Source organism: Marmota monax, unplaced genomic scaffold (assembly GCF_021218885.2).
Source record: "Marmota monax isolate L192 unplaced genomic scaffold, Marmota_monax_Labrador192_F-V1.1 WCK01_AAM20220418_F8-fsc00461, whole genome shotgun sequence".
Taxonomy (NCBI): domain Eukaryota; kingdom Metazoa; phylum Chordata; class Mammalia; order Rodentia; family Sciuridae; genus Marmota; species Marmota monax.
The window spans coordinates 162,437-170,201 of NW_026694412.1; positions in this window are offsets into that span (position 1 = coordinate 162,437).

The following is a 7,765-nucleotide window of genomic DNA, read 5'->3' on the forward strand; positions in this document are numbered from 1 at the left end:
TTATAAGGAACTGGATGTTCTATTGAATTGAGTCAAAATGGTAAATTATACAAAGTCCAAATTTAAAATAATTTTATTAACACTTAGTTAAGTAGCATCCAAGTGTGTGAAGCAGGATCTACTGGAGGTAAAATCTTGCAACTATCTTCACTTACAAATAAACAAATGTCTACTTCATTTATCAGGAGAGGCAACCCTTCCTGACCTGGCTCAATAAATATTACACAGTAAATCATTTATAAAATACATGCTTCCTTTCATTCTTGCCCACCTAATAAAAACATTTGTAAGAGAAAACAGTAGATTAGTCAGTTCAGAGAGAGAAGAGCTGAGCAGAGCTTTAGCACATGTTCTGTCCATAGAGATTATCTTCTATCCTTCACCTACTTCTCCAATCTAATTTCTCAAAGCCGTATTTTTAAATTAGGGTATTTTACTACTAGTCAAAACATGTGTTTTTTAGTTTCATGTATATTTTAAAATAATGTAAAATATTACACATAAGCACATTCTGAATATGTGATTTATATGTGAGTGCTGCTCATCATTTCAGACCTGTCAAATTTTTCTATTCTAACATATAGAGACTCAAAAATTTACTTTAATTGTTGAGACTAATGACAACTGCACAGATGTTAACTTAACCCCTTAAGTTCCATTGTCCCAGATTTGGGGGTAACTACACAAACTTAAATTGAGCAACAAATATATCACTTACAGTAAGTTTTGAAATAAAATTTTTAGGATTCTATATTTTTGAAAAAGTAGGTGAATGATTAGAGGGTTTCAAAAATATATAAGCATATATATACATATGAAAATATATGTAAAGGATTTATAAACTTTAACTTATGATTTCCAACCTATTTTAATGAGCCTGTATCAATTTTGTTTAAATAGTTGCAGAATTGAAAACTTGGATTTAATGGGTTAGTACATTAATAATTTTTTCATGCAGATTAAGGTTAGATGGATGTCAATGAGCTGATCACTTTTTAAACAATGGTCACAAAGCTGTTTCAGTGAAGAAACATAGAGGACATTTTGAGCTATTCCTGAGCATATGGTGGAACAGGCATGCGAAACTTAAAAGAACCTGCCTTGTAGCAGTTGGTTTCATATTTATATTTTGAGCAATGATTCAGTTTCAGCAAACAACATCATCTGTCACAGAAAATCAATGTTTTTAAATAAAATTTTATGTTCTCTTTTAGTTTGGGTTGCATTTTATTCATAAGATTGTTTTGGAGGTTATGGAAGGGTAGAAAATATGGGGAACTACACCCCATTCCCAGATACCAGTTGACAGGATCTTTGGGCAGGACAACAGAAACTCAGTGTTACTGTCTTAGATGTAATTTTTCATATTGTTTTAAATGAACTAATGAAAAGTGATATCGTTGTTTTTTTTCCTTCCATATTCAGCAGCCTTATAATAAGGGATAGTACACTGATGACTAAGCAAAGAACACTTCCACATTTTAAAATATTGACAATAATGACAGATAAAATAATTTAAAATTTCATTGAGAAGGAATGTGCCATTTCTTTTTCAATTATAAGAGGACATGCACTTCTGAATTTTGATAAACACTGTACTCATTTGCTCAGTATTTTTCCCCTTCCTTCAGGAATAGCAACCCACTCTTCTCTTGAAAAACTGTTCCCCTATTCCATGTGGTTCTAACAGAACTACAAATCATGATGGTGCTACTTTCCTTACCCAAGGTATAAGCACATGACTCACATTAGAGCAGATCTCTCCCAGAAATGTGAATATTGAGTGGAGACACATAAAGGTAGAGGGTAGATGGAAATGAGTTATTTCCAAAGAAAATGACTAATCCTGAGATCCTTGGAACTACAATGGGTTTTTGTTCTTTTCTGAATCTATGTTTATTTTGTCATTTTATAAGTAATGCACTATCCTTCCTGTAAACCTCCACCTTTTTTGCTTAGTTTAATCAAAGTCAGTTTCTGTTGGTTGCCACCAAGAGTACCAATCCACACGCTGATTTAAACAAAATAACCCAACCTCACAAAATTCAAAGAAGATCAAAAATACTCAAGAGCTTACAAAAGGATAAGGAAAATACAGCAAGAATGTATAACATTTCCATCCTTTCTGTGACTGATATGTTTTAGATTCACTTATTAATTAAAACTAACATTCAGCTCTACACAGTATCACACCTAACTGAACATTTCTTGAAAGCAGGAAATAATTCTTATTCAGGTAGTATCTCCAACTTCTCACAGATCATTCAGCACAGATGATAGGTAGTCAATGAGTAAACTCTAAAACATTTCAGCTCCAAGGTAAACAGTTATAACTATGCAAATAAACAAACAGTTTTAAAAATTCATGGAATTTATAAAACAAGTGATTCTTCCAATTTTCAGATCTATTGTTCTTATGGTTTTTAGTCAGTTTAATTACAATGTAGGCATTTACATAAGCATGATTATGCTATTTGTAGTCAACTCATTGTTGAAGTTTTATTTTAATGACTGCAGAAGTTAAAGAAAAACATGAACATCATTACCATCACAGCAGTTATAATTGAGTTTTGAATAACAAGTGAAAAGTATGCAAAAATATTGTTTAAAAGAAGTTTATTATATGCATTTCTTTCTTGATATGTATTAATACCCAATGGTTTATTGCTTAAAAATGGTGGAAAATATTATGACATAACAGAAATGTCAATACTAATGATATCACTGAACTTAATTTAAAAATATGTATTAATGAAATTCTATTTCAAGTATTCTTTACTATCAATGTAGTGAAATCATGAGTATGTCATTTAAAACCTAGAAAGAAACCACTTATCAGGAGACTTTTAAGTATTTGTTATTTTTTGGAACTTTGTACCACAGCAAATACAGAAGAAATATCATTCCTGCTGATGTTTGTTTGTTTCTTTTTATCATTCCTCTATATTTTATTTTCTAATTGGAAAAGAACATGTTTTTGTGGTCTAAGCCAGAAGCGCACTACTTCCAATATTTTGAAGATGCATGTATATGGAAATTAATAGTGTGTCACGCTTGTAATACCAGTGGCTCAGGAAGCTGAGACAGGAGGATTGCAAGTTCCAGGCCAGCTTCAGCAATTTAGCAAAGCCCTATACAACTGAATGAGACCCTGTTTCAAAATATAAATAAATAAATAAATAAGTAGGGCTGGGGATTGTCACAAGCCGCCCATGAGTTGCAGGTGGGTCACCACACACAGAAGCCTTGTGAATAGAGACATCTGGTGTCTGGGAATAGCCAGTGGACATTTCCTCCGGTCAATTGCCCAAGGACAATGTGAATCTCTTTCCCCACTTAGTACCTGAGATGGGTGTGACCTGCCAAAATGTCAGTAAACCTGCTGACTGCCAGACACCACAAAGCAAGATTCAGCCATGAAAACCTTATCTCTGCCTTTGATGTACCTCTTAAGCCACCAGAGCCCTTTTCCCTTTGTCTAATTCCAGAAGCCACATGGGCTAGATCTATCAGGGGCTTCACATTTTGTAAATATATTTCTGAGTATCTGTGTTTTGTTACTTATTAATTATCTGAGATTTAAAGTTTTAGGGTAACTTGGATTCCCCTGGGCAAAAGAAAAACCCCTTATTGAGACACTGGCCAACGTCCTCCCTGCAAAAGGGGATGATGTTCAATTCACAGTACAAAAAAGAGAGAGAGAGAGAGAGAGAGAACCTGATTTTTTACTATGATTATAAATAGAAAAAAAAGAAGAGCTAAGAATTTGAGAATTTCTAAATTTGTTCTTCTTTATCAAAGTAATTAATACTGTGGTGAGCAGTGTTCAAAAAGTTAGGTGGACTTTATAAATTCTTAAATAATAATAATAATGTATATGGAGGAAAAATAAGAGATGGTACAAAAACAAACGATAAGTCATGATAATTTCTGTAGAGCAGCTAACTAGTAGCATATCTGCAACCATGTGGAAAACCGCTAAAAAGAAATATGTAAAGAAATCTTCAATTACTACTATTTCATTGCCTTGTATACTATACATATTGGTGCTTATTTATTTTCAGTATTTTATATCTGTTTTCTTAAATTTGTCAGTATGGAATTGGGAACTAAGTGTAATTTTCTTCTAGAGTTGTGATAGCTCAAGGTAACTATAAATTTGAGGAGAAGTAAGTTGGCAACAAATCTGATTCTGCATATTATATCAAAAGGTCAAGAATTAATAAGTAATGTTAAAGAGAACTACCACTTTACAGCACAATTTAATTGACCAATGCAGCACAAAATATTACTGGTTGTACCTTAATGAAACTGGGGCTATCCATTTGAAAACAAAAGTCTTATTTTACTTTTTCTTCTGAAAACGTTTCAAGGATATTGATAAATTATAGAAATTGCAAAATTATCTTGCTTTTCTGGTTACCTGGGTCACATGAGTTTTGATATGTTTTCAGTTTCATTTGTTTTAAGGATTTTCAGATTTTCCCTTTTATTTTTCCATTGATTCACTAGTTATTCAAAAGAATGTAGTTTAATTCCCATGTATCTTTAAAACTTATAATGTTCCTCTTGTTATTGATTTCCCATTTTATTTAGTTGTGGTCAGAGAAAATATGTACTATGATTTTGATTTTTTGAATTTTTTGAGATTATCCTGTGGCCTAACATATCTGAGGAGAATGTTGATAAGAAAGCACTGTATTCTGTAGCTATAGGATGAAATATTCCTTAAATATCTCTTAGGTCTATTTGGTATACAATATAGTTTAATTTTTCTAGATAAATGGATAGATAAACTATCCATTAATGAAAAAAGGGTATTCAGTTCTTCAACTAATATTGTTAGTCTGTCTTCTTGTTTAGAGACAATAACCTTTGCTTTATAAAACCAGATGCTCCAGGATTATGTGTGTAAATATTTACAATTGTTATTTTTTCTTTTTGAATTGATCCCTTCAGCATTATATAGTGACCTTATTTCTATCATTTCCCAGTTTTTAATGTATAGTCTACTTTGTCTAAGTATCGCTATTCCTGTTTATTTTGGGCTTCTGTATGTGATATAGATTTTTTTTTAATTTTAATTTTAATTTGTTATATATGACAGCAGAGTGCATTACAATTTATATTATACATATATAGCACAATTTTTTATATCTCTGGTTGTATACAAAGTATATTCACACCATTCGTGTCTTCATTACATGTACTTTGGATAATGATATTTATCTAATTCCACCATCATTTCTAACCCCATGCCCTCTCCCTTTCCCTCCCACCCCTTTGCCCTATCTAGAGTTCCTCTATTCTTCCCATGTTCCCCCTCCCAACCCCACTATGAATCAGCCTTCTTATATCAGAGAAAACATTTGGCATTTGGTTTTGGGGGATTGGCTAACTTCACTTAGTATTATCTTCTCCAGCTCTATCCATTTACCTGAAAATGCCATGATTTTATTATATTTTATTGCTAAGCAATATCCCATTGTGTATATATGCCACATTTTTTTTTTTATCCATTCATCTACTAAAAGGCATCTAGGTTGGTTCCACAGTTCAGCTGTTGTGAATTGTGCTGCTATAAACATTGATGTGACTGTGTCCCTATAGTATACTGTTTTTAAGTCCTTTGGATATAGACTGAGGAGAGGGATAGCTGGGTCAAATGGTTCCATTCCCAGTTTTCCAAGGAATCTCCATACTGCTTTCCATATTGGCTTCACCAATTTGCAGTCCCACCAGCAATGTATGAGTTTACCTTTTCCCCCACATTCTTGCCAACACTAATTGTTTATATTCTTAGTAGCTGCCGTTCTGACTGGAGTGAGATGAAATCTTAAAGTCGTTTTGATTTGCATTTCTCTAATTGCTAGAGATGTTGAAAATTTTTTTGTAGTTTTTTTGATTAGTTGTATATCATCATCTGAGAAGTGTCTGTTTAGGTTCTTGGCCCATTTATTGATTGGATTTTCTTTTAAATTTTTGTTTGTTTAGTGTTTAGCTTTTTGAGTTCTTTAGTGCTCTATCTTGCTGGGAGCCATTAGCCAAGTAGGTATGACAATTTCCTTGCCAGCGTACCCCATGTTGCTTAGTGGAAGGACTCTTGGAAATAGGACATTTTGCAGTGACATTGAATGTAGGTGACCTTGCTCAAGGACCAGGGCGGATTAGGGTGTTCCCGGTTTAGGATAATCGGGTTTAGGGCGTTCCCAGTTTAGGTTCCAGGTTTAAGGTTTAAGATTATTCCTGCTGGGAATAGGGCGTATCCTGCTGCCTGAGTTCCCCTTGAGTTCTCACGGGATTCAGACAGTATTTTTTGGGAGATAGAAGCCCAGTGGATGTGGATTTGGGCAGAGAACGTGGATTTCCCCAGAACGTGTTTGTAGACGGCTGGTGTGAGTTCAGGAATAAAGAGTTGCTGTTTGAATCTACAAGCTGTGTGGTGGCTCCTGATTGTGTGCCCAGCCAGACTGCAGCATTTGTGCCCAGCCAGACTGCAGCACTATCTGATGTGTGAGGGGTAAAAATTTGCTCTCAAGATGTAGTGTCTCTATTTGCCTCACTGATTGTTTCTTTTACTGAGAAAAAAATTTTTAGTTTGAATCTGTCCCACTTCTTGATTCTTGATTTTAATTCTTGCACTATAGGAATCTTTTTAAGAAAGTTAGGGCATAATCTGACATGATAGACATTAGGGCCTACTTTTTCTTCTATACACATAGGGTTTCTGATTTAATTCCTAGGTTCTTGATTCACTTTGAGTTGAATTTTGTGCATGGTGAGAGATAAGGGGTTTAATTTCATTTTGTTACATGTGGATTTTCAATTTTCCCAGCACCATTTGTTGAAAAGGCTATCTTTTCTCCAATGTATGTTTTTAGCACCTTTGTCTAATATAAGATAGCTGTAGTTATGTGGGTTAGTCTCTGTGTCCTCTAATATGTACCATTAGTCTACCAGTGTATTTTAGTGCCAATACCATGCTGGGTTTTTTGTTTGTTTGTTTGTTTGTTTGTTTTTACTATTGCCCTGTAGTATAGTTTTAGGTGTGGTATAGTGATGCCACCTGCTTCACTCTTCCTGCTAAGGATTGCTTTAGCTATTCTGGGTCTCTAGTTTTTCCAGATGAATTTCATGTCTGCTTTTTCTATTTCTATGAGGAATGCCATTGGAATTTTGATTGGAATTGCCTTAAATCTTTATAGTACTTTTGGTACTATGGTCATTTTGATAATACTAATTCTGCCTATCCAAGAGCAAGGTAGATCTTCCCATCTTCTAAGGTCTTATTTGATTTCTTTCTTTATGGTTCTGTAGTTTTCGTTGTATAGATCTTTCACCTCTTCTGTTAAGTTGATTCTCAAGTATTTTAGGCTAATTTAAATGGGGGTAGTTATCCTCATTTCTCTTTCAGAGGATTTGTCACTGATATACAGAAATGCCTTTGATTTATGGGTGTTGATTTTATATCCTGCTACTTTGCTGAATTCATTTACTAGTTCTAGAAGTTTTCTGGTGAAGTATTTTGGGTCTTCAAGGTATAAAATCATATCATCAGCAAATAGTGCTAATTTAAATTCTTCTTTTCCTATCCAGAATCATATAATCAGCGAACAGCGCTAATTTGAGTTCTTTTTCTATCCATGCGATATGGCTTTTTCTGTCCCTCCTCTTTTAGTGTATCTGTGTCTTTGGATAAGCAGTTTCTTATAAGCCATGTATAATTTGTCTTTTTTAAAATCCATCAACCAGTCTATATCTTTTA